This window comes from Eschrichtius robustus, chromosome 7 (assembly GCF_028021215.1).
Source record: "Eschrichtius robustus isolate mEscRob2 chromosome 7, mEscRob2.pri, whole genome shotgun sequence".
NCBI classification, from domain to species: Eukaryota; Metazoa; Chordata; class Mammalia; order Artiodactyla; family Eschrichtiidae; genus Eschrichtius; species Eschrichtius robustus.
Window position 1 is genome coordinate 120522702 of NC_090830.1, and position 26645 is coordinate 120549346.

The 26645-nt window shown below is 43.9% G+C and overlaps 1 pseudogene; it reads left to right on the forward strand.

The window, feature by feature from the left end:
- The first annotated feature begins 2211 nt into the window (after positions 1 to 2211).
- Positions 2212 to 2613, forward strand: LOC137767792 (oxaloacetate tautomerase FAHD1, mitochondrial-like; annotated as a pseudogene).
- Positions 2614 to 26645: the final 24032 nt, after the last annotated feature.

Sequence of the window (26645 nt, forward strand, 5' to 3'; positions counted from 1 at the left end):
TTTCCGCTGGCTTGGCTTCCTACAGGTTAGTGGTGAGCAACTAGAGCCAGTTGTCAAACAAGAAGTAATCCAGTTACACAGGTGGAAGATTAGAAAAAAGCTCTGCTGTGTGCTGTGAATCTGATTACTGTACATGATGAATCTGCCCCCAAAGAACCTTGGCAGAGCGGACAGGCACAGAGCGAGTTCCTTGGGAAGCAGGGAAGGTACATGAACTTGCCACCCTAATATGTCACTAGGGAGCCTTCTGCTGGGCTCTGTTCTCGGGTGCATAGGAAACATGAGGCAGGTGGGCTGATTCTGCTGTCCTCGCGGTTGGGGTTGGCAACTCCCTGCGGTTGAACCAGGACCACTTGCTCCGGACACTGAGCAATCACCAGGAAGGAGATCTGTGGGCTCCCAGACCACCCTTCCACAACCTGCAGTGTTGTATCTGCAAGTGTTGGATGGGAACTTCTGGTTGCGCAGGAGAGGATTCAGATGGGATATACACAGCTGTAGCATTAAATTCCAGAGAGCACATGGTGAGAAGTGTATTCCGTCCCCTGTTCTCTATCAGTCCTTCTGATCAGCATCTCCCCAAGACTTTGTCCTTGATGTAGACACATCCCAGCATCAAATCACCACTCTCTCTTTTCTTTCTAACACTAGCAGGATGGGCCTCACGCTCAGAGCCTTTGGCAGGCAATAGCATCCAGCTGGAATTCCATGGCATTGCTTTTGTTTTTATTGTATTTATCTTTATGGTTTCTTTCCATTATGGCAGGTGGCACTGGTTTTCTACTTATGATAGGCACATACATTTTGTGCACAAAATACACTTCTTTTAGTAAAAGACGGTGAGTGGGTTGAAAGAAAACGTTCTTAATTAGATGTGACATATGTATCAGTCAGGGTTCAACCAAATAAACAGAGGCAGTAGGAGATATGTATGGAGATTTATTGCAAGGGGCTCACATAGGTGTGGGTCTGGCTAGGTGAGTTTGAAATCCATAGGTGGGTGGTCGGAGAGGGCAGGCTGGGCTGAACCTGCTTCCACAGGGGAATTCCTTCTGCTTCTGGGAAACCTCAGCTCTCAAGGTGTCTGAACTAATTGAATCGATCCATCCAGATCATCTGGGATAATCTCCCTTACTTAAAGTCAACTGACTACGGACTTTAATCATATCTACAGATGCTTTCAACTAGATTAGTGTTTGACTGAGTAACTGGGGCTGTTGCTTTGCCAGGTTAACACACAGGATTTTCCACGAGATAGCAGCACAGGTGACACAGCCTAGTGGGGGTTGTGAAGGAGGTAAGTCAATGATGCGCAGTTAGTACCTGAACTAAGCAGGTGGGGCAAATGGCTAGGATATTTAAGTCCTGATGAGGGAGCGGGGCGTTCAAGCCGGAAGTGAGACTTTCTGGGCTTGGTGATGGTATTTTAGCCATGTGGGGGTTGGCAGGAGCGGTGAGAGGTGGTGCAGGGAGAGCAGAGCACAGCAGCCTGCCTTTTGGGCCACCTTCTCTTAAGCACATTTTCTATGGAACCAGCTTCTGTTTGCCTCTCTTTTCCTAATTTCGCCTGTTCAGCTTAAGAGAGGTAAGTTTGGTCTTTTTTTTTTTTTTAACATCTTTATTGGAGTATAACTGCTTTACAATGGTGTGTTAGTTTCTGCTTTATAACAAAGCGAATCAGCTCTACATATACATATATCCCCATATCTCCTCCCTCTTGCGTCTCCCTCCCTCCCACCCTCCCTATCCCACCCCTCTAGGTGGTCACAAAGCACGGAGCTGATCTCCCTGTGCGATACGGCTGCTTCCCACTAGCTATCTGATACTTGGTAGTGTATATATGTCCATGCCACTCTCTCGCGTGGGTTTCTTCTCAGAAAAAGTCTGCAGGCCCGGTGTGGGGTTGCTGCGGACCTGAGGGCCACCTGAGAGGCAGCGTCGGCTGGAGAGCTGCGCCGGAGCCTCCGTCTCTCTCCGGGGACCAGGCTGCGGCCCCAGGCCGGGCAGCGGCTCCCAAGGGGACTCCCACCGCGACTCCCAGGCACCGAGGGCAGAGTCAGGGGGAACAGCGCTCCGAGGTAGTCGGTCCTCTCTTGCCAGCTGTAGGCGTCCGATGGCCGGCCAGGCGGAGTCCACGTGACTCCGGGGGCCACGGGCAGGAGCGTGGCTGCCGCCAGGATGCCGTCCCGCTCCTGAGGGTGGGGGGTGAGCATCGTGTGCGCGGGCGGGAGCCGCGCGGCCCCTGGCGGGGAGCTGCAGAGCGCCCTGCAGGGAGAGCCAGCCGGAGCTCTTCCCTGGAGCCTCCACCGCCTGCGCCCGCTGGTCCTCGTGCCCACCTACGCGTACAGCCTGCACGGGGAGCTCGAGCCGCGGGTGGTGATGCGCAAGCGCTTCTGCGCCGGCCGGGAGGCCGCGGCCATGGACTGCGTGGCCGGCTGCGCTCTGTGCTTGGACGTGACCGCCAGGGACATGCAGGAAGAGTGAAAGAAGAAGGGGCTGCCTGGGACTCAGGCCAAGAGCTCCACGGCCTCCTGCCCCGTCAGAGTGTTGGTGCCCAAAGAGAAGATTCCTGACCCTCAACACCTGAAGCTCTGGCTCAAGGTCAATGGCTAATTCAGGCAGGCGGGTGAAATATCCTTCATGATTTTTTTCCATCCCCCTACATCATCAGCTACGTTTAGAAGATAATGACCTTGGAAGAAGGAGATATTATCTTGACAGGGACGCTAAAGGGAGTGGGACCCGTTAAAGAAAACAATGAGATCCAGGCTGGTATACAGGGGGTCGTCAGTGTGAGATTTAAGGTGGAAAGGCCAGAATATTGAGTCTATACAAAGCACCCTAACTTCTTAACAGAATTTTCAGGGGAAAAGGGAACAAGACAAAAGCAAGAAAAGGTTATTTAATTAAATGTGATCCTTTAATAAGAAACCAATCTTTAAAAATGACTGGATTGCCATGCCTCAACTCAAGGAAAAACCTGATCTAGAAGACCTGGGCTGGAAATGGAAATGAGGAAGTGTCTTCTAGGAATCAACAAACCAAATGTTCGGAAGACTTACTTTCCTTTCCTAGAGCTGGACTGGATAAGACTTTTCACTGGGTCATTCTGGGACCAGGTGTTCAAGACTTAAAATCTGCAAAGAAAGCAGAAAAGCACATTTCATCAGTGTTTCCCAAATTTCCTTGATCATTAAAATCATCTGGAAGTATTTGTAAAATTAAAATTTCCAAATTACTGGCCCACCCCAGGCTCCATGTATTAGTTAATGGAATTAATCTCTAGCACTCCAAGTGATTCTTATCACGGAAATGTGGGAAAACACTACATAGTTAATTAAAAGTTTTATTTAATAAGTGAGCAATTATTGAAGACCTCACTCATTTGCTTAGAGGGTGTATTCTGGCCCATAGATTCTGGTTTCAGGATAATTTTGAAACTGTTGTTTCCCAAATAGATACTCTGTCTTTTGTTTGCTCTGCCCGCCCTCCCCCTAAAAAAAAGAAAAAAAGTGAAAGTCTGCCAAAGGGTAGGGCTCCAATCATATAACCAGATGGTGACTGTGATTCTCATAAAGCCTCCCCTCATCACCAGTGACACCCCTTTACTAAACTCTTCACTGTCAGATGGACTTCATCTTTGAAGCTCCGAGGTGGCCCCATCCAGTGATAATGGTCTTTGAACTGGAAATGTAATTACATGATTATTGATCAAATTTTTTTTCTCCAGATTGAAGAAACAACTGAAAAAGTCCATGGGGAACTTCTTCTTGTTGTGGCAATTGGAAAAGGCTGTGGAACTTGCACTTAGATGAGAAGATTGACTCCAGGTGAGTTTCCTGGGGATGCGAGGGGAGGCGAGGGCAGTTGGTTTCATGTTTTAAAGACCAGAATTTTCTGTTTCCTTTGGAGGCCTTAATTAAGTTTCTGGACCATGAGCCGTGCCTTCATAGAACACAGAACTGATCAGATTTCCCGTGCTTGACCCACGGAGCAGTGATGGTAAGTGAACGTCTTTGCTAACATTCTGAGATTGACATTGTGACAAGTGAAGTATGGCCTGGAAATCTCTCTTCCATCACTGTGAATGTACAGCGTTTGTCACGGTAATTGCCCTGGTCTAGTCCTCCTCCCAGAGCTTCAGAAGCAGGCGTTCCCCCTCTGGTGACCAGAGGAAGGACTGGATCACTTGGATCACTTTCTAACATTAGCCACAAAGCGATGGGCGGGTTTGGGTACCTGTTTCATGTTCACTGGTATCTGAAAGGCAAATCATATTCTGGGGATCCCTAGGGGAAAATTGTCTTACTTAAGTCTGTTGAGATAAGAGGAAAAAGCATATTGCAGCTTTCTTTTCCGTGGCCTAAAATCTTCAAGTTTGCAGATGACATCCAGCCAGGTAAATAAGGTCTCATTTCAAGGGCCAACCTCACCTGAGTGGTAGGGGCTGCCTGAGGGCAGGGAGGATGCCAGGCCTTCCCTAGGCCCAAAGGGGAAAGTCCTGAGACTGTTACTGATGTCTGTCATGGGTGGTGGGCATGGGGGTAAGAGTGGCCCGGGGACGAAACCACAGAATGTAAAGATTAATATTTAGATTAAGGTAGAATTTCTGTGCCTTTTCCCCCTCACTTAGATTGTAAACTACTTGAGGGCAGGGTTTGGGAGTCGTTCATTTATAGTGCAGGTGACTGCTTCTTTTGGACAGCCTCTTCTCTTGCTCTCTGCATGCTTTAAACACGGAGTAACTCTATCATGCCCACCTCCCTCCAGAAGCCCCTCTCTGCCCCTGCCAAGGCTATCCACAGGCATCGGGGAGGGGATTTTACTGAATGTCTTGTCCAAAGACAAGGAGTTCCATTGCTCACTCTCCGTGTGACTCTCCTCCGGATTATTTTAGGACTTGGGCTTGACTGCATGGAGTGCTAGCTTGACTTGCAGGGCTTAATCCCATGGGAGTTAATTTTTCTCTTATAACAAGGATTCTGGAGGTGGGCTTCCCACGGGCAGCAGCTCCACCTTGGCGGAGGTTTTCCTGGCTTCCTCTGTCTTTGTGCTCTGCCATCTCTAGCACATGGCTTTCATCCTCAGGCTTATCATCTCATGGTAGCGAGAGGACTGCTTCCCCTGCAGGCCTCAGGTCCCTATTCCGGAGGAAGGAGGAGAAGAGAGGAGAGCATCAGGCACGTTGCCAGTTGAGCCGGTCCCTTTTTTATCAACATCCAGCAGGTTTCTGCTTCCATGCTTCCATCTCAGCAGCCAGAATTGGGTCACATGGCCGCTTCCGGCTGCACGGGAGTCTAGGGTGTTTCTGGGTTTCAGCAGGAAGGGCAGAGCACACCCTGGTAGGCAACCAGCCAGGATAGGCACAGCCTCCCAGCCACCTCCTCATCTTGTCTTTGTGGCCTGAAGACATTCCCCACACCTCCAACCATGTTGGTTCCAGACTCCCCTTCCCACCCCAAATATTCCCCCACTCTGGGGGCTAATGGAGGTGCCCTGCTCAGATCTCCCCACTCCGGGGGGTCATGGAGGTGCCCTGCTCAGATCTCCCCACTCCGGGGGGTCATGGAGGTGCCCTGCTCAGATCTCCCCACTCCGGGGGGTCATGGAGGTGCCCTGCTCAGATCTCCTTGCTGGGGCACGGGGAGCACAGCAGTTGCACAGCCTCAGCTGCCTGCCTTTGGATTCCCCGCCACATTCATGGTGAGACCACATTTCCCCTGGGTCCACCCAGCCCCTGACTGAGTGCAGCAGGGTCACTAGAGTTGGCCATTCCTCCTCAGCGTGGGACTCTTCTAACAGACAACCTTTTCTCAGAGCCTTTCCATCGGCCTGGCCAAGGCTTTCCCGGAGCTGCCCTGAAGTCTAATTTTCCCTCCCCCCTCCCTCCTCCCCCCCACACCACCTCCTCTCCTGGGGGTTAGGCCTGCATCATGGTCTGAAGGCTCTTCTCTCCCCTCCTGCTTCCTGCCCTTTTATCCTTTACAGGCATTTTCCCTAAATAAACCTCTGCTCATCTAACGCTGTCTTGTTGTCTGCTTCTCGGAAGGCTGACACTGACTTGCCTCCCTTCCCACATATTCAGAGCCTTTCCCTTATCTGGAGAAATTTCACTCTCTGTGATCTCCAGTTTGCAGTGAGAGGCACATAGTTTTCCTTGTAACCTCTTCATTACCCCTTGACTTCTAAAGAAGGTAGTGCCCGAGGTGGATTCTTCGTTTGAATTCTTTTACGAATATTTCCCTTGCCACAAAATGAATCAGTCACACTTATTGAGAGTTAGTTATGCGCCAGGTCTCGTTTTAGGTGCTGGGGGAGACTAAGATTTATCAGTCTGGGTCCCTGCCCTGCTGGCGTTCGCAGGCTAGTGGATTTAGGGAAGAGCCTTGCTTTTTCATTGGAAGGGGGTGTGCCCTGTCCACCTGCAGTCTCTCTAAACCCTGGGGTCCTATCCAGCATGTCTACCTCGAGCCTCTCTGCCACTTTCCTGGCAAATTACAGAAGAAACAAAGCAGCTGTTGCCCCTGCGACCAGTGCATCAAAAGTCCAGGTAACACGGGCTTGGTGTAACCATGGCAACCTTAATGGGGCACAATGACCCAGCATAAATCCAGCCCCGAGCTCACCGTAAAATGCGAGGGAGCTCTGTCTCCACTCCAGACCGTTTGGAGGGAAAGGTGCCTTGCTCTCCGTGCGTGCCTAATAGGTTTCCCTAATAAAACAGCAGGAGGAGCAGGTGATGGTACCCTCAGAGTGAAGAAGAGCAGGAAGCCCTGTTGTTAGTGCAGGATGGTTTTCCGTGGCCTGTGAACTGGGTTGATATATTCATCTGGCCATTTATTTACATGCTCTGGATCTGTCTTGGGCTTGCTAAATAAAGCCAGATGGGCGCTCCAGCCGTGGAAGGAACATGGGACATCTTATACGCAAATATGCATGTACATGTGCACACAGTGCCATGCATGTGGATGAGGCAGAACCGCCTTGTGCATAATTCCTTACATCTGTCTGTTGTCTCTTTTCACCTTGCATGGCTGGGAATGGCTCCACTGCTATGCCTACTGATGCCAGTGATACACTTTCTGCTCCCTTTGCTGAAACCCGCCTTCTTCATAGCCTCCAGGTTTTGCCCCAGGTGTCATGTGCTCAGAGTGGCCCTCCCTGGCTATTGTAGCAAGCACCCAGCCCCCAGTGACCCTCTCTTCCATCACTCTGTCTCCCCCATAGTCCTTAACCTTTTCTCCATCTAACCTTGCTCATTTGTGTGCTGTTTTTTTTTTCTTAATAGATCTTTATTGGAGTATAATTGCTTCACAATACTGTGTTAGTTTCTGTTGTACAACAAAGTGCATCAGCCATATGCATACATATATCCCCATATCCCCTCCCTCTTGAGCCTCCCTCCCACCCTCCCTATCCCACGTCTCTAGGTCATTGCAAAGCACCGAGCCGATCTCCCTGTGCTATGCTGCTGCTTCCCACTAGCTAACTATTTTATATTCGGTAGTGTATATATGTTGATGCTACTATCACTTCGCCCCAGTTTCCCCCTCCCCCGCCTTGTCCTCAAGTCCATTCTCTATGTCTACGTCTTTATTCCTGCCCTGCCACTAGGTCCATCCGTACCTTTTTTTTTTTAGATTCCATATATATGTGTTAGCATACGGTATTTGTTTTTCTCTTAGAAAAAGGAACCCTCCTGCACTGTTGGTGGGAATGTAAATTGATACAACCACTATGGAGAACAGTATGGAGGTTCCTTAAAAAACTAAAAACAGAGCTGGTTTGTTTTTGTTCTCTATCCCCACTTGCATGTCACTTGCGTATCTATCGTGTTTTATCTCCTGAGCATCTAGCAAAGGGCCTGGCACAAAGTAGGTGCTCAATAAATACCCATTGAATGACCAATTGAATGCTTTTTCCAGGCCCTTGGTGTCCAATAGTGGCAGCAGTATTGAGAATCCATAACCAGGGCAGTACAGGGAAGACCCCAATCTTGAAGGACTTTTTCGCTCCTTTTTCTGGAAGCTCCCCTTCTTGCCCCTCCAGGTGCCATGACCTTTAGATGTAGTTTGGCTGTAGACAGGCTGTCAGTTCTCACCTGTTGGAGAGAGAGCAGGGCCTCTACTCTTGGGAGGCAGGGAATCAGTGATTGAGGGGAAGTGGGGGGAGGGCTATGGAAAGGGGGTGGCTCCACTCTCCATCTTTTGGTGTTTATGCATATTTCCGAATCTTTATCCTATTGTATTATTAAAAAGGACTCTGGGCTAAGCACAGCAAGCTGGGAGGTCTCAAGTAGAACCAGACAGATGTCTCTATTTAACTCATAAGCTGATTACATCCTGCTGTGTCTCAAAAATTAAAATGAAAAATAAAAACTCCTCAACCCCTGCCTCTTCAGACTTCATTTGACAAGACACGAGTCATGCTCCTTTGGTAACGGCCGTACCAAAGGAAAGGATGCAAAGGCTTATTTCTACTGTTACTCTGCTGGGTGTTGATTTCCTTCCACAGTTGCAGCCCTGACAGGGGATAATCAAGGTTATCGACTGTTTGAATGGCTTAGGGCTGGAAGATAATTTATAAATGGAATTGACACCCTTCTGTTTAGCATGATGCTGGTGATACAACCCTGTGACCAGGGCCTGGGTTAAATGCCCCATGGCAGAAGTTTTGGGGAGAAGACCATGGGATTGTCTCACATTCCTTTGACCAGTGACTACAGCTGTAGAATGACATTTGTACCAGTCCCAGTGATGCTGAATGTTTGAGCCTGACCATTGCCTTCTCCCTGATTAGAGAGGCCAGCGTGCAGGCAGTCTACCTGGAGAGCTGGGAAGTCCACTCCATCAGGATGGACGGGGAGGGGCTGGCAGCCTCTTTAGCAGCACCTCTGCCAGCCTGCTCTTGCCCTGTGCCACCTCTCCACCTGCATCCAGTTGTTACGGCTGGATGGTAATGGCTTGGTCCCTCGGTGAGGACTGCTCCCTCCTTTGGGTTGAGCTCTCCGGCTCTTGAGAGTTCCAAAGGCTTTACTCTGCCACTCACTCCCCTGTGCTTGTGGTCCTGGAACAGACAGACTTGATTGGTCCTTGCTGAGGCTGATGTGATGAACTCTCAGCCTCTGTCCCCAATCATGTCATTTTCTAGGTGCTTTGGAGTTATTGAGTGGTTTCTTTTTCTGGCTTTACTTGTCCCTTCAGTGACGATCTTCACTTTCCTCCTCTTCTGGCAGCCAAAGTCTTTTGATGTCAAGCCTACTTTCCCAAAATCTGATGAAAGGCACAGAAGCTGAACTGTCACCCAGGGTCAGGGATCAGGTGATATTTTGCTTGCTCCCCCAGTGACTCTTCCTGTTCTTCCAGCAAACAATTTTGGAATCGTTTAATTGCTCACAGCCCATCTGATTTCTCCTGGTGTGAACAGGGCTGTATTCTTGATCACATTAAGGCATTTAAAATGGACTTCAGAGATCTCCCAGTGAGCACCTACTTTGTCTCATTGCCAGGGGCAAGGGTCTCCTTTGCTCCCCATTGAAGGGTGAGATTAATTTTCTCTGCAACGTCTTTAAGCCTCAGGGGTGGTGAAATTGTGATGGTTGGCTCTGTACTGGGAAACCTTGAGAAGACTCATGGGCTTGAAGTATAGAGGTGAGACCAAAGAGGGGGGAGAAGCCATTGGCATGTGAGATTGACAGTTGATGAGCTGCATCCACACACACGTCCTTGGGAACATAATTCTTATGGTTCTGATGTTTCCTGCCAACAAAGTAGACCAAAGAGAATCAAGTGTGTGGTGTCAGGTATTGGACATTGGAGTTAGGTGAAGGCAGAGAAAATCTCTGTGCGAGATCTCTGAGGTTGGATTTGTGTGGCGGGCATTATTCAGTTTAGCTTCAAGATAATGGTGTTTTTAGGAAGAAAAAAGGAAGAAATATAGCCTAAACGTGTCCAGTGTACGAACAAATATTCTGATGCCTAATTAAAATATATTTTTTATTAATTGAGCTCCTACTGTTTCTTAAAGAACTTTGCATGTATTATCTCCAATCATTACAAAAGCCATTCAGGCTGGTGGAATTATCTCCACCTTACAGGTAGGACCCAACACATTGAACAGGTCCAAGGGGACGTCTTGATGCCCAGCCTTGCCCATCTGAGCAAAAGGCACCACTCTCCCCTTGTAGAAGCTGCAAAATTGGCTGTTGTCCCAAATTTCCTCCCCCTTACCCTGACCTTCAGTCCATGAGTGTGTGTCAATTCCACCTCATACCTGGGACTTGTACATTTCTCTAGTTCCACTTTTACTAGCCTCCTCCAGATCTGCATGGTCTTCTGAGTTTGTCTATTGCCCCTCCAAATGTCTTCTCCACTCAGCGTCAGAGCAGTCTTTACAAAACACAAACCACCCATGGTACTTGACTGCTTAAGATTCTTCAATGACTCGCCATTCCCAGCCTGCCCCTTCTGCCCCATCCTGTCTGGTTTCCTTCTCACCCATCTCCCATTACACCCCCCTTCCAGTCTCTGAAGCACGCCCCCATGTAGAGTCTTCCTGCGTTGGTTTCCCCTGCCTCAAGCACTCTGCATCCTCCTTCTCCCACATCAGTACCTCTTATTCTTTAGGTCCTGTCAGAAGCCTTCTTGGGCTCCCTTGTTATTCTCCATCAGTGGATTCATTTTAATTTCCTCAGATTCAGAATGCGGCTGTGAAATCTGCATTTTCACAAGCTCCCTCGACCCCATGATTCTAATGCAAGTGGTCCATACTTCCATGGAAAACGTAAGGGCAGTTTTCTTACATGCTGCTACAGCTCAAGACAATTTTTTGAGAAATGCATGCAGAAAAGGAGTCCTCTTTGGGCAGTGCCTGTAGAAAAGCCAAGTGAGATAAGAGACTTTCTATGTCCTTGATAATATGTAGGAGGTATTGTGAAAACCAAAACATTATGTTACTCTGCTTGACCTTCCAGTTAGGCACCAGGCTTGACCCCAAATGTTTTTTAGACACTTCCCCAAGGCCTCATTCTTTAAACCTCAACAGGTAAAAGTAGCCATGTACTACTTTTAGGGTATGTACGTAAAGATAGTTGCAAAAGTAGTTTGGATAGCAGCTGTATATTAGGAGTGTTTGATCTCTCAGGGTGACAGCTGTGGCGGGGTTGCTGGTTGTGGAATGGATGTGTTTGGATGTTTGTCATGTGGTCTCATTACCCTCAGCAGCCCTGAGCCCAGGTAACATTGGACTGGTGTGAACCCTGCTGCACAGACTTTCCAATCTGGCAGCTGTTTGGACATTTCTTATTTTCAGTTGACAGATTCGATGCTGTCCCACAGCAATGAATTCTAGAACTACACTGATGCCACCAAAGATTTGGAAAATTTTTAGTGTCCCCAAAGGACCCGTGTAATTTTTGGAAGAGGGGAAAAAAAGGTTATTAAAAGAAGATTATCACACAAAAAGTGAAATAGACACCAGGGATTTCTTCAGTTCTTTGCTTATTCCTGTTATTTGGAATCCAGGAAAATGGTGGTTTGCCATAGGGAGTTGAGTTTTCTGAACACGGTCTTGATTTTTAATTGATGCCTTTCCTTCAGATGGTTCCATTTTTGTCAAGTTTTATGTGTAAGCCTAAGCTTGGATTTTTTGGATTTCCTTATTAAAGTAATGAGGAAGAAAGAAAATATATTGATATTTATACGTACACAAATGCACATACTTCTTCAAAAACAACAAATGCACATACTTCTTCAAAAACAACTTTCCTTCAAGTCATCTAGGAAACTGTTTTTCCTGTATTCCAAACATAAAGGAGAAATTTGTTCAAAAAAGAACCAACTGTCCTTCCCACTGATTCTCCCTCTTTATTTCCCATCTGTGCTCCCAAGGACCTTTACTGAGTGTTTTTCTTTGCATCTCTCTTGTTCACAGTTGCATACATAGAAAGTAGGATATCATCTGGTATAGTCTCTGCCCTCACTGAGCTTACAGTTTGGGAACTGGGGTGAGGGAGGGGGAGATAGGCATTTAATAAATTATTTAAAAAATGATTACGTTTTCATAAATATTATGAAAAAATACAAGATGCTGTGAGAGCTCTTTATAGAGGGTCAGGAAAGCTTCCTTGAGAAGGTGCCATTTAAGCTGAGACCTGAGGGATGATGAGGAGTTGGCTGAGTGACATTGAATAGGGGCCGAGCATTCCATGCAGATATCAACAAGCAGCGTGTGCAAAGGCTCTGGGGCACGAGACACAGTGCATTTGAGCAAACAAAAGAAGGCCAGTACGTTATGGGAGAGATTTGCAGGGGTCAGACCTATGCAGGCCTCTGTAAGCCAAAGCCAAATCTGTGTACTTAATTCTAAAAGCAGTAGGAAGCCATGGGAGTGTTTCTGCAATGGTTTGTGTTTTTAAAAGCGCGTTCTAATCTTGAAGCTAATTGAAGAGAGTCGAGAGTGAGGAGTGGGAAGACCGGCCAGGAGGCCATTATAGCTGTCATGAGATCATGGTGGTTTGAAAAGGTAGTGAGGTTGGAGAGTAAAGAATATACTGGAGAAATATCCAGCAGGTAAAATTCATGATTGAGGGAGAAGGAGGTGTCAGAATGACTCCAGCATTTCTTCTTTGAACATACAGAAATGCCGTTTTCTGAGATGGGGAACCTGGAGACGGTTGGAGGTGGGGAAGAAGGCCAGTTTGGTTCTGCACCTGTGGAGCTGAAGCTGCTTTGTCACCCAGGTGGAGCTGTCGAGAAGGCAGGTGATGTGTGAGACTGTGCTTGGAACACAGATCTGTCCCAGAAAGATACATTTTGGAAATTTCACCATTTGCTAGAACAAGTTTTTCTTGACTCTGAATGTCCCTTGCCTAGAGAACATTACCACTTCAGCTGCAATGCGGGATTCACAAAAGTGCCAAGCACTTGTTTCACCAGCTTGGACTTTGAATAACAGGTGTCTGAAACCCCTTCAAAGTGGACGAGAGAGAGAGAGAGAGAGGGTGAAAGAGACCCTGACACATACAATTAACCATCACCATCGGATACTAGAGTCTACAGAGCTGGGGCAGCAGGCAGTGGTCACAAGGCACCGTGGTACCAGGGCTTGTCATCAGCTAGGGAGCGGATGAAGACAACCCATCTGAAGTCTCATCTAGAGAGTGATCCACAGGTTCCAAAAGTCAATGGAGAGTCAGGTAAGCAAGCTCCAAGGAAAGAGAAGAATGATACCAGAGATGAGCAGGGAAAAGCCCTGAGTCAAGGATTCAGAGAGGCTGGTAGGGGAAATTGATAGAAACCAGCCTGTGAAATGCCCAGGATACGGGTCATAAATACATGATGCTGGGAGGGTGGCAGGTCCATGCCTCCTAAAAACTCTCCCGGGAGGAAATAATTTTAACTGTTTGCAACTCTAATAGATTTTCAAGATGATATGAAACCGCTACATAAATGGTGAAATGTGGCTCCTAGTTGTATTTGTATTGCCGCAGTGTAAAAAGCGCATTCCTCCCGCTGCATCAAAATAGCAAAGCAGAGAAGAAAAGGAAGGGCTTTTGTTTGGACACTGGAAAGGATCTTTCACTGGCTGACTCTATCCAATAGTCACAAGTCACATTTTCTTTTACTCTCTCTCTCCCCTCCCCACCCCCGATCCTTCTCCCTACATAACCCCCTCCCCCAACCTCCCTCTTCACTCCTTCTGCCATGTGAGTTAACATTTCTGGAAGATTCTGGAATAATTAGGTGGAGTCATAAGCGACAGAGAAATAGCTGTGTTATGGTGCAAAGGTGAGAAGTCACGGTTAAAGACCGTGACGTGTGTGATGGTGGGGGGCACTGTTAGTCTTGGTACAGACTGAGACAGCCTTCTGCTTCCCCTGCCTCTCCCCCAAGAGCTTCTTATTTGTTTATTTAGAGAAGGTGGGTGCCCGGGTGAGAGAAGGTGAGTGTACTTAACTGTAAAGTGTGTTCATATTGACTCAGTGCATCAGTTCATTTTTCTTTTTCTTTTTTTTTCAGTTACGAAATTATGAGACCCCGGTTAGATTCTCAAAGCTGTGTTTTCCTGGCCACGTTGTCTTGGGTGAGTCACTTAATCTTCCTGATCCTTAGTTTACTGAAAATCTGAGATGACAGTGATAATCCCTGTCCTACCTTCGTGACGACTTTTAAAAATTAAGGATTAAATGACACATGTAAATTCTTTATAAAGTAATTAGTTATTGTTATTACCCTTGACATGAATTTGAATTCAGTTGCATATACAATAGAACTATAGAAATATGGGTTAAAAAAATGTAAGAAAGCAATGCAATGAAAACTAAGGAGGGCAACTGCATATAGCAGAAATTTGAGGCCAAAGAGACTTCTTTTTTTTTTTTTTAATTTTTATTTATTTATTTATTTATTTTTATTTTTGGCTGTGTTGGGTCTTCGTTTCTGTGCGAGGGCTTTCTCTAGTTGCGGCAAGCAGGGGCCACTCTTCATCGCGGTGCACGGGCCTCTCACTATCGCGGCCTCTCTTGTTGCGGAGCACAGGCTCCAGACGCGCAGGCTCAGTAATTGTGGCTCACGGGCCTAGCTGCTCGGCGGCATGTGGGATCTTCCCAGACCAGGGCTCGAACCCATGTCCCCTGCATTGGCAGGCAGATTCTCAACCACTGCGCCACCAGGGAAGCCCGAGAGTTCTTATCAGCACTGAGTGTTGAACTTCGTAGCAAACGAGGCATAAAGGGAAATTAGCTAGTAAACGATGCTTAGTATTTCAGCAGGAGTCATCAAATTTTTACCAGAAATTACAGCTGGTAATTCTATCCCCTGCTTCTAGCTTAGGGTAGGCTCAAAATATTTGCTGAATTGAACAAATTCAAATAAAACCTTGCCTTTAGCCTAGCGGGGAGGAGTTTGTCATGTGTATCCTTGTATATTAAGGGACCACATACACCACAAGGGGCCAGTTTCCAAAAGCTGCTTTAGCAGTGGAACAGAAATTGTATTCTTAGGACCATTTATTTTATTGACTCCCATTGTTTGGTCAGTCAACAATCATTTCTGGGACACTGTTTGCTACGGACACTGCACCAGTTCTCTGCAGAGGGAAAGGAAAGCTGTAAGGACCCAACCTTTCAACTTCTAGAATGTAACCCAGAAAAATACTCCCTTGTGGGCACAAAGAGATATGCACAAAAATGTTTACAGTGGTATTGTTTGTATAACAAGGAAAATGGATATAATGCAGAAGTCCTTCTGTAGAGGAGTAGGTAAGTAAACTATAGGACCTCCCAAAGATGGAGTACTGTGCAGCTGTTAAAATGAATAAGGCAGAGCCATGTGCTTCATGAGGGAAGTGTGCTCCTGTCTTATGCTACTTAGTGGTAAAAGCAATTTGCAAAACAGCGTGTAGGCAATGGTTTCATCTTCAGGAAAAACTATAATTATTAATAATTTATATTTTTTGATACACAAATTGTTGACAAAATACGCACCAAACTGGCAGTGGTTATCTTGTGACAGAAAGATTCTGGGGGAAGTTTCATTGCCTACACTCTCTATTTCTCTGAGATGTGAATTTTATATTACCTTGTATCACATGTGTTATCAGAAGAAGCAATAAGGATACTAAGTACTGTGCAGGGAGCTGTGGATAACATGATGTATAAGTTATTGTTCCCACCCTTGTAAAGGTCAAAGTCCAGTAGGGGAGAAAGCCACTGAAGGAATTATGCCATCATGTGAGCCCTGCAGTGATGGAACTGTGTCTAGGGGGCACAGGTGCCATGAGGAGGGGCAGGGTGGGGGAAAGGGTGATTGGAAGGGCATTGTAGGGAAGTTGATCCTGAGCATGGTCTGGAAAAATACCCAGAGTGACCATGACCAGGAAGCTACATCAACAAGTGCCAATTGAGGATTCAAAATGGTCACCAGCATATTGGTAGCTCAGGAAGTATCTCCGTTCCTGGGACATTCTGACTCATGAAATGCCACAGGAGGCCAGACAATGGAGGGGACACTTTAAAGACAGGTGTTCTAAGGGAGTCACAGAGGGTCAACTCAAGTTTTCTACAGGCCAGTCACATGGTTCTGCGCATTCCCCCATTTGAAAGAACTTGGCATTAAATCAGAGCTTAGTTGGTGATCTAAGGATGAATTTAGATAATCCTAATTAATCCCCAAGCTTCCTGCATCACATTGTTCTTAAATCTTGACTTTATAGTCCAGAGGCAAGACCCAAGTGTCATCAGAGCGAATAGTTATTCTGACATGAAATCACCAAGATACTTTGATTGATAGCAGGGTGAAGGACAGGGCCTCAAGTTTCTTACTGACAGAACATGTTTTCCCAATGTCTTCACATTTGTTTATCCCATGAAGGGCTTTGGCGGACACAATGGTGACCTGCCTCTGTTTTCTCTGGTCTTCAGAGTTGGTCTTCCTGGCACTGCATTCCCCCCAGAAAGCTGCTTGTTAGACTTTGGCATCCTGACTTGGTGAGGTGGTTAGGAAACACAGTTCAGGATGCAGTGGGTCCAATGTGAGCTGTCTCTCTCCAACCCTATTCTCGTGCAGAGAACTAGAGATGGAAAAGGAGAGAGAGAAATGGGAAAGGTGGGACGACTGAGGCAAGGACTGCTGGCCAAAAGGAGCTGTACTAACCAGAGACTTACATCCCGGCTGATTGGGGATCTTTATTTCCTCCCAGTTTTGTTTCCACTGGCTGACCCCATACACAGCCTCTTGGACGCCATTTGATCAGTAAAGTGTGTGTTGGACGGTGCTCATATCTCTCTTGTTAACCTATATACATGCCTTTTAGGGGCATGTATATAACTTTTTGTCCCCCAGTAAACTTATTAATGCGTATAACATACATTTAGAAAGGTACACAAATCATAAATGTATCACGTGATGAATATTCACAAACTGAACATACCTGTCGAATCAGCTCCAGATCAAAACACAGAATATTATCAGCACCTTGGATGCCACCTGCCCTCCTGACAGATTACCCACAATCCTGACTTATAATGCCTTAGATCAGTTTTACCTGTTTTTGAACTTCAAATTATACTTTTGTGTGTTTCTGATTTATTTGGTTCAGCATAATGCAGTTGTATTTTTATGAATACTCATCTTACTCTTGATGGACATCCTGGTTATTTGAATTTTCGGGTATTATTATGGTACGATGAACTTTCCTGTACATGTGTTTAGGTGACCATACGTACCCATATCTGCTGGGTATGTTCTTGGGAGTAAAGTTGCTGGGTTGTAGGAATGCATATGTTCAATTTTAGCAGCTACTGCTAAATGGTTTTTCAACATAGTTGTACTAATTTGTACTCTTACCAGCAACAGTGTATAAGAGTCTCAGTTGATTTACATCCTTTCCCACACTTGACATGGTTTGCCTTTTTCATTGTAACCATTCTGGTGGGGGCATGGCGGTATCTGTAGCTTTTTAATCTTGCTTTTCCCTGATGACTAACTGAAACCAATCACCTTTTCATCTACGTTAGCTAATTTGGATATTCTCTTTTGTGAAGCACCTGTTCAAGTCTTTGGCCTATTGTTTTATTGGGCTGTCTTTTACTTAATGATTACAGGATTTCTTTATATATTTTGGATGAGTCTTTTGTTAGATAAGTGTATTGCAAATACATATATCTGTGGCTTTAAAAAAAATCTCTTAATGATGTCTTTTGATGAATGAAAGTTCTCAATTGCAATGTAGCGTAATTTATCAATCTTTTCCTTTCTGGCTAGTGCCTTTTTAAAAAAGAATATTTTAAAATATTTATTTATTTATTTTTTGGCTGCATCTGGTCTTAGTTGTGGCACGCGGGATCTTTCGTTGTGGCATGTGGGCTCTTCGTTGCAGTGCACAGGCTTCTCTCTAGTTGTGGCCCGCAGGCTCATTAGTTGTGGCACGTGGGCCTAGTTGCCCCACGGCATGTGGGATCTTAGTTCCCTGACCAGGGATCAAACCGACGTCCCCTGCATTGCAAGACAGATTCTTAACCACTGGACCACCAGGGAAGTCCCCTGGCTAGTGCTTTTTGTGATACTGGTTAAAACATCTTTGTCTAGTCTAATGTAATAAAAATATTCTCTGTGTTTTCTTATAAAAATCTTATGTTTTTAACCTTCAGCATTTAGGCCAACTGTTCATCTAAAACTGATGTTTGTGAGTGGTGTGTGGTAGGGGTCATGTTTCCCCATATGGATATCCATTTGAATTAGCGCCCGTAATTTAAAAGAATGGCCTTTCCTACTGCGCTGCGTATTCATTTTGTTATAGCCCAGATGACTGCATCTTTGTGTGTTTATGTCCATAGACTCTCTTCTGTGTCTTTGGTCAGTTTGTCTGTCCATATGCCAATACCACCACACTGTCTTAATTACCGAAGGTTTGACTTCCAGTAATATAAGACCTTGGTGGTTATTCTTCAAGATTTTTTCGTTGCACATTTCCATATAGATTTAGAATCACTTGTCAATTTCCAAAAGAAAACCTGCTGGAATTTTGAGTGAGATTACTCACAACTGGTAGATCAATTTGGAATTTGACATCTTTTTGACATTGGCTCTTCCAGTTCACAAACATGATACAGCCCTCCATTTATTTGAGTTTTCTTTACCTATTTCATAATGTGTTGTAGTGTTCAATGTAGAGATCTTCTTTTAATTTGTTTCATTTTTCATTGCATTTTCTCTTTTATTGGTCAGTTGTCCTAGGAGTTCATCCGTTTTATTAATCTTTCAAAGTTGAACTTTTGGATTTGCTGATTGAAGCCATATTTCCCCCCCCTTTTTCCTTTTGCAGTAATTCTAGATTTACAAGAAGAATTGTGAAGATAGTACAGAGAGATCTCACATATTTTCCCCTCAGTTTCCTCTAATGTTAACATGTTATATAACCATGGTACGTTTTTTACAACTAAAAAATTATCGTTGGCACAATACCGTTAACTATATTGTAGACATTTTTTCATATCCCCCAAGTTTTTCCACAAGTATCCTTTTTTTTCCCCCCTGTTCCTGGATCCAATCCAAGATACCACCTTACATTCATTTGTCATGTCTTTTTAGTCTCCTCCAGCCTTTGACAGTGTTTTTGGCTTTTCCTTGTCTTTTGTGACCTTGATACTTTTGATGAATGCTGATGAGGTATTTTGTAGAGTGTTTCTCAATTTGGTTTTGTCTGCTATTTTCTCATAATTAGACTAAGGTTATAGATATTGGGGAAGGATACCTCAGAAATGATAACTCATTACATCAGATTGTGGGTTACATGATGTCAGTAAGACAAGACGCTGGTGTTATTAACTTAGATCACTTCGTGAAGGTAGTGTCTGCCAGGTTTCTATACTGTAAAATTGCTATTTTTCCCTTTCCATACTTTGTCCGTTAGAAGTGAGCCACTAAGTCCAGCTGTCACTCAAGGTGAAGGAAAGTAAACTCCACTTTCTAAAGGGAGAAGTATCAAAGAATTTGTGGACGTATTAAGATTTCCACAGTAGTTAACAAATATTTTAGGAGACATACTTTGAGGCTATGCAAATATCCTGTTTCTCCTTAAAATTTCACCCATTAACTTTAACACTCATTAAAGGATATTGTCTGCAGTAACTATGACTGTAGTGTTCTAATAGTGTTTTTCTATTTCTCTCATTCCTTATGTTTTTTTACATTGGAATTTTTCTGTAGTACACGATTGTTAACTCTAGGTACAATATTGTCCAGCAGTTCTCTAGAACTGATTCATCTTGCTTGACTGAAACATTTTGCCCAATGACTAGTACCTCCCCGTTTCCTCCTCCCCCAGCTCCTGCAGCTACCATTTCACTTTTTGATTCTATGATATTTGACTATTTTACATACCTCATGTAAGTGGAATTGTGCAGTATTTGTCTTTCTGTAACTGGCTTCTCTCTCTCTCTCTTTTTTTTTAAAGCAGTTTCTTACTTTATAGAACTGTGAGATGCTTCAGGCCCTTTATTGGGAAATGGTATTTAGAAACCAAGATCTGGGTATTAGCTGTGCTCATTGCCACTGGGATGTCATTGATTCTAGGCTTTCTGAGTGGGCAGAGCTAGGGAATGATATATACAGCATACACATACACACACTTGCTCTTCCATATCTACATTTATTTCTGTGTTCATTTGTACATGTGTTTGAATAAATCATGAGTTTCTACTGATATCTCTGACTCAAATCCAGCAGGGCTCATTTTAGACACCCCCCCCGCCCCTTGTGGTTTATCTTCTTTCTCTCATAGTGAAAAACATGGTTCTCATTATGTTCAATGTATTTATTTATTGTTCAATCCTAGTATATAAGTAGTTTTAGACTTGTTAACCTATGCCCCTGTGAGAAACAAATTTACCAACTATAATACTCTGCCTTTATGGCTTTAGCATTACAGTATCTAGATAAAACCCTGTCTTTCTAGAGGTTGTGTCATAAATTAGCTTCATTTGTCACACATGTAAAGTTTAATCAGGAAAAACTTATGTGATCTTGGTGGAGCAGATTATGAATCCAATAATATATTGGAAAGGAGGTTAGGCAAGGCCTCTCCTTTTCTCAAGATTCTGACCAGCTGGAAATAGACACAAGTTGCCAAATGGGAATTGGGTCTAGTATCACATTCAATACTGATGAAGATGCATTGCAGAATACAGTGGGACAGCTTCCTCTCAAGGGGAAGTCGCAGCTCTTCTGAGGCAGAGGTAGAGAACAGTGGATCTGACTTGCAGTGGGATAGGATGAGTGGAAGGTGGGGAGAGGCCTGTCAGGGTGAGGAAGAATTCAGACTTTACTTAGAGAGTAAGAGAATAGAAGGAGAGGGACAGGCAGAGAAGAAGGTCAGTTCTACTTTGAAGTGCTGGTGGGTTACAAGGACTAATTGTATATCAGGCTCTCCAGAGGTGAAAGGGTGCAGTGAACAGAAGCAGGTGTATTTATTCCAGGACTGGAGCCATCTGGAGTAGAGTGGGAATCTCTTTCCTTAAGTGGCAAACCTGGGTAGGAGGTGTTCCCTCTCTGAGTTACTTTACCTGATCAACAGACTTTAGGGAAGACAGTTCTGTCTTTCCTTGGAGAGCAAGGTGCTGAAATTCTTCTGAAATAAACACAGAAGTGGTAATTTTAAAAATAAGGTTTTGATTTTCTGATTATGACTATATCTTGTGCTCATTAAAAATATTTAGAAAATATAAAATATAAAGAATAAAATTAAACAACTATAATCTAAATGTCCAAGAAAAAGAAATGTTAACATTTTGGGGTATTCTTTTCTGTTTTTATTTTTCCTCATTTATTTTTATTTTTTCAAAGAAATGGCTTTTGGTTTAATAGATTTTTCTCTTTTTTTGTCAGCTCTGTTTCATTAATTTTTGTTCTTTATCTCATTTCTTCTACTTATTTTGGACTTAACTTTTGTGTGTTTTTCTAGCTTTTAATATGGAAATTTAGACCTTTTATTTTAGATTGTGTTTTTTTTCTTGGATACATCTTTAAATTTCCCTCTAAGGACTGCTTTGCTGTATTGCACAGATTTTGATACATTGGTTTTTCTTTTCATCCTGTTCAAAATATTTTCTAGTTTCCTTGGTAATTTCTTCTTTGGCCCAGGGGTTATTTACAAGTCCATTTACTTAATTCCTAAATAATTGAAGATTTTCCATATTTTCTCTTGTTTATTACTAACTTAACTTCATTGTGGTCAGAAAACCTACTCTGCATGTTTCAGTCATTTTAAACTTATTGAAATTTATTTTATGGCCCAGAAGATTACTTGTCTCAGTGAAATTTCCATGAGCACTTGGGAACAAAGTGTATTTTATTGTTCTTGGGTGTAGTGTCTATAGTAAATTAGGTTAAGTTGTTGCAAGGTGTTCAAATCTTTTATATACTTTACTGATTTTTTTGCTACTTTAATTAATGAGAGGACTATTAATATCTCTAACTATAATTTTAGATTTGTCCGTTTTTCCTTTTGGTTTGTTAAGTTATTCGAAGCTTTGTGTAATTTGAAGGTCTCTTATTTAGTACATAGGCATTTAGGATTATGTCTTGTTGATTAAAGACATAATTCTTGAATTTGAGGAAAGCAGATTGCCCTTCATAATGTGGGTGAACCTCATCCAATCAATTGAAAGTCTTAATAGAACAAAGACTGACCTCCTTCTCTCCTGTGAGAAGGAATTCTCACAGGAGATGGCCTTAAACTTGAACTGCAACATTGACTCTTCCTTGGGTCTCTAGGCTGCCGGCGCATCTTGCAGATCTTGGACTTTCCAGCCTCCATAATTATGCAAGGCAGTTCCTTAAAATCAATCCCTATCTATCTATCTCAAATGGGTTCTGTTTCTCTGTAGAACTCTAATACAATTACATTCAGTAAATTTTTCCCTTTTGATACATTTTTCATGTCTAGAGGTTCCATTTGGTTCTCTTTTTCATGTTTTTAATATCTGCACTTATTATGCTCATGTTATTCTTTATTCTTGAGCATGTTTCTAATAGATGTTTAAAAAATCTTACCTGCTATTTCCATCATTTTTGGATCTGTTTCATTTGATTGATTTTTCTCCAGTTGAGTCACATGGCCTTTCCTTCTGTGCATGCTCCCCGGATGTCTCTTCCTTTTCTTATGAAGACCCTAGTCATATTGGATTAGGGCTTATGACCTCATTTAAGCTTAATTACCTCTTAAAGGGCTCTCCAAATACAGTCACATTGAGAGGGCTTAAGGCTTCAGCATATGAATTTTGGGGGGATACAATTCAGTCTGTAACATTGTTGTTTCATTTTGTTTTCCCTTAATGAGTGTCATTAAATGGGGCTTTGTTCTGGCAGGGAGTTATGTTGCTTGGGGAACAGCCTGATTCTTTCAGGGCTCGTTTTCAGTTTTGTTAGGGCAATTCCATAGAAGCCTTTACTCTAGATCTGGTTAGCCCCACTGCTAGGGCATGGTCCTTCTGGACTCTCTACTGAGTGGTGATCAATGATGAGTCACTACCCTGGCTGGTCAGAATGTAAGTTTCTTTCAGTCCTTTCAGCTGTCAAGGTGTTCAGCTTACAAATCCCTGGCCATTATATTCCTGGCTCTGTGGAGTTTCACCCTATTAATGCACACCTTAATACTGGGCAACAAAGTGAAGGGGACTCTGAGGAGTTTTCTGAAACTCTCTCTGCCTAGCTCTCTCCTCTCTAGAATTTTGCCTCTACAAAGTCCAGCTGTCCCAGGCCACTCAAATTCAGATGTCTGTATCCGCAATCCATCAAGATTGTCCGCCTGCTTGGGACTCTCCTCCCTTTCTGTGGTCTATAAAGTTCCTCTGGTCAAGAGCTCGGGCAAAAACAAGGCTGATCTTGTTTTCCTTTTTTCAGAGATCATAGCCCTGCAATGACTGTCGTTCAATATTTGGAAACCATTGTTTGTATATTTTTCCAACTACCTAGTTGCTTACAGTAAAAGGAGATATGTATTCCCAGTTACTCTATCAAGGCGTATTTATTTATTCCCACATATTTAAGACCTATGAAAGAAACAGAAAATATTAAAAAAAAAACCCAATGGTGTCTAGATTTTGTATCTCTTTGTTTCAGTTATTTTATCTCAAAACCATTTCCCTCATCATTAAAAACTCCTTAGGATACTGTGTTAATTGGATGCTGTATGTTTGGACTGAAGAACACGGCCAGGGACTTGGCCTCGGTCCTGATGAGGCATTGGCAGACGGGGAGAGGGGCCACTGGGCTGTGGCAGGTAGGACACTGGGGCCCTCCGGCTCCATGAGGACAAACATGGTGTCCTCCCTTACAGCTGCACTTTTATCCATTCTCTCAGATCATATCCTGACTTTTCATCTTACCAAATAAATACCTCTGGTTTTAGATAAGTATTTTGCTGTCCAGGCAGCTGGGTGTAAACCGGAAAAGCACGGCCTTTAGATGTCAGACATATTTAGCCTTGAGGCTCTCAGCTTCTTTACTCAATAATTAAGTGCTCTTGGGAAAGCTGTGGTACCTCTGCAGAGCCTCTGTTTGCTCACCTGTAAGACAGGGAATCAGGGTAATGACCTCACTGGGCTATCATCAGGTCTAATTGAGATAATATCCTCAAGAGCACTGGGTATCATGTCTGATACAGGATAGGTTTTCTCTAGTTGCCTATAGGGTTTCTTTATAAAATCAGATGTAAAGCTATGAGCTGGGTGTGTTCAGGCCTAAGGTGAGCTGCAGGGGACTGGAGGACCTGAACGACTCTCTGTATCATTTCTTGCTTCTCTTTGTTCACGGACCAGAAAATAAAACCAGGCAGATGATCTCTACCAAGGTTATCGTCAAATTCATGGCTGTGAGAGTCTAGCCAGGTGAGGCTTATCTTTATCTGACAGTTTTCAGAACTGGCTGCTCACGCAGCAGTTTCGGTCCCTCACACAGCCTGGGATGCCAGTTGTCCTGCCTTTCATAGTGGCTGCCAGCAGCTATGCCCAGGACGGGCTGTGGTGGCAGCTACACATATGAGAACAATAGGGATCATTACAGAACAGTCTGCGTTTGGTTTATAGGCAATTAGGGGCTAGACCTTTACAAAAGACTTTTCATTCACCCAAAACAAGAAACTCAAATTTCATGTATTGTTCTTCTTCTTCTTTGCCTTATCTTTTAGCTAGTTTCTTTCCTTGAATCATTTCTGCTGCTCTAATACATGTGTGTCTTTTGTTTCTTCCTCCTGGAATGCCCATGGCTCCATCCTTGTCTGGCTACCCTGATTCATCCTTCAGAACATGGCCCCTGATTGGTTCACATTTCCCTCCTTGACACTTGCTCTCATCCTGGCTCTTACTATACTACTTAGTCATTCCCTGTTTGTTCATATATATTTTCTGGCACCTAGCAGGCATGTTTTTGAATAGCTGAGGAAATAGGGAGGGAAGATGGTTAATCAGTTAATCTGATAAATAAAATTAATAGAGGTCAGAGGGATGACACAACTTGTTCCGTACCCACCACCATCTAGGAGGGAATTTTCCAAGAAGAGAGTTCCTTCACATTATAGGAAAGTCACATTTGAGATGGTCACAGACGTGTGGCAGCATGAGAAGATTCTGAAGGTTCTCCAGAATCTGCTTGAGGCCTGTCCTTTGCTTGCTTGTTCCTTCATCCACTCATTCAATATTTATTAATGTGTATGTGTGCCAGGCACAGTTCTAGATGCTGGAAATATCATTCAATATTTATTAATGTGTATGTGTGCCAGGCACAGTTCTAGATGCTGGAAATATCACTGGTGAACAAAACAAAAAAAATTCCCTGTCTTCATGGAGCTTATACTTTAGTCAGGGGCAAATGATAATGAAAGAAGAGCTCTAATAAGCCAGGTGGCAATAAGTCCAATGAAGAGGAATAAGGCTTCATTAGGGAGAGGGGGATGGGAGGAACTACTTTAGCTGGAATGACCGGGGAAACTTTCTTTGAGAACATTTGAATAGAGACCTGGATGAAGTGAGGAGTCAGGCATTCATATTCTGGGGAAAACAGTGTTCTAGGTAGAAGGAGGAGCAATGAGAAGGCTCTGGGGTGGGACCAGGCTTGACAGCAGTTAATCATCCTATTTTTCTCAATGGTAAGATGAGCACAGAACTTTCATTTTGTATTTTATCCTTTTGCATTATAGCTCTCACAAGATAAACCAAATAATGTCATAGGTCCACTTCACTATATATAGTGGGCATATTCCGGAAAAAGTGAGCATATCTATGTGAATTTTTGTAATTAAATTCCATTCTAAAGGCACACAAGGACCTTGTCCTTTTAAGGGACCCCATGGCTAATTCTTTTAATAGGGTGAATAATCATCCTTAGAGGATCCCTTAGGTTCTTCTCCTTTTAAAAATCCTATGGTTTTATGTCTCTACAGGGGCTGAACTTTCATATATTTTCATGAAGGTGGAGAAAACACAGCACGAAGTACATATAAATGGCAGCCAGCAGTTAGTCAGGCAGGTAAAATTTCATTGGAAGAGACTGAAGTTTTTTTTCCCCTGAAATGTAGGGCTTATCAATCTGTACCTTCCTTCCCCTGTTATGCAAAGGTGGCAAATTTGGGCATAAAGGAAGTAGAGATTAGAAGTCAGATGACTAGGAAAAAAGACTATAAAGTAGCTGTTTCCTAAATCTCTATTTAAAAAGAGCAAGCCCACATTTCTTCTCTTAAGGGAAGTAACTCCTTTTGAATTTCAGTTCGTGTGGGCTGTGTTATGATGAGAGCAAGTAAGGATGGTCCAGTTCCAAATTTTCTTCAGTTTCCCAGTATCATCTTGGTTATTGTAAACAAACAAATGAGGCATAACTGAATCATGCAGAGAGTGTGTGTGTGTGTGTGTGTGTGTGTGTGTGTGCATGTGTGTGTGTGGAGGAGGGGTTGACAAGTGAATTTTTTACAAGTCTCCATGTAAAGGTCCAGGTTGGGCATGGTGAGTACACTTAAGAGGGCAGGGATGACATTGGCAATGTGGCTCGTACTGGAGATGTTTTTGGTGAATAGATTGTTTGCTTGGGTACCCAACTAGTATGTCACGTGACAGCCTCACATGCCTTTTAAACTATTCATTCAAAATGATTTATTAG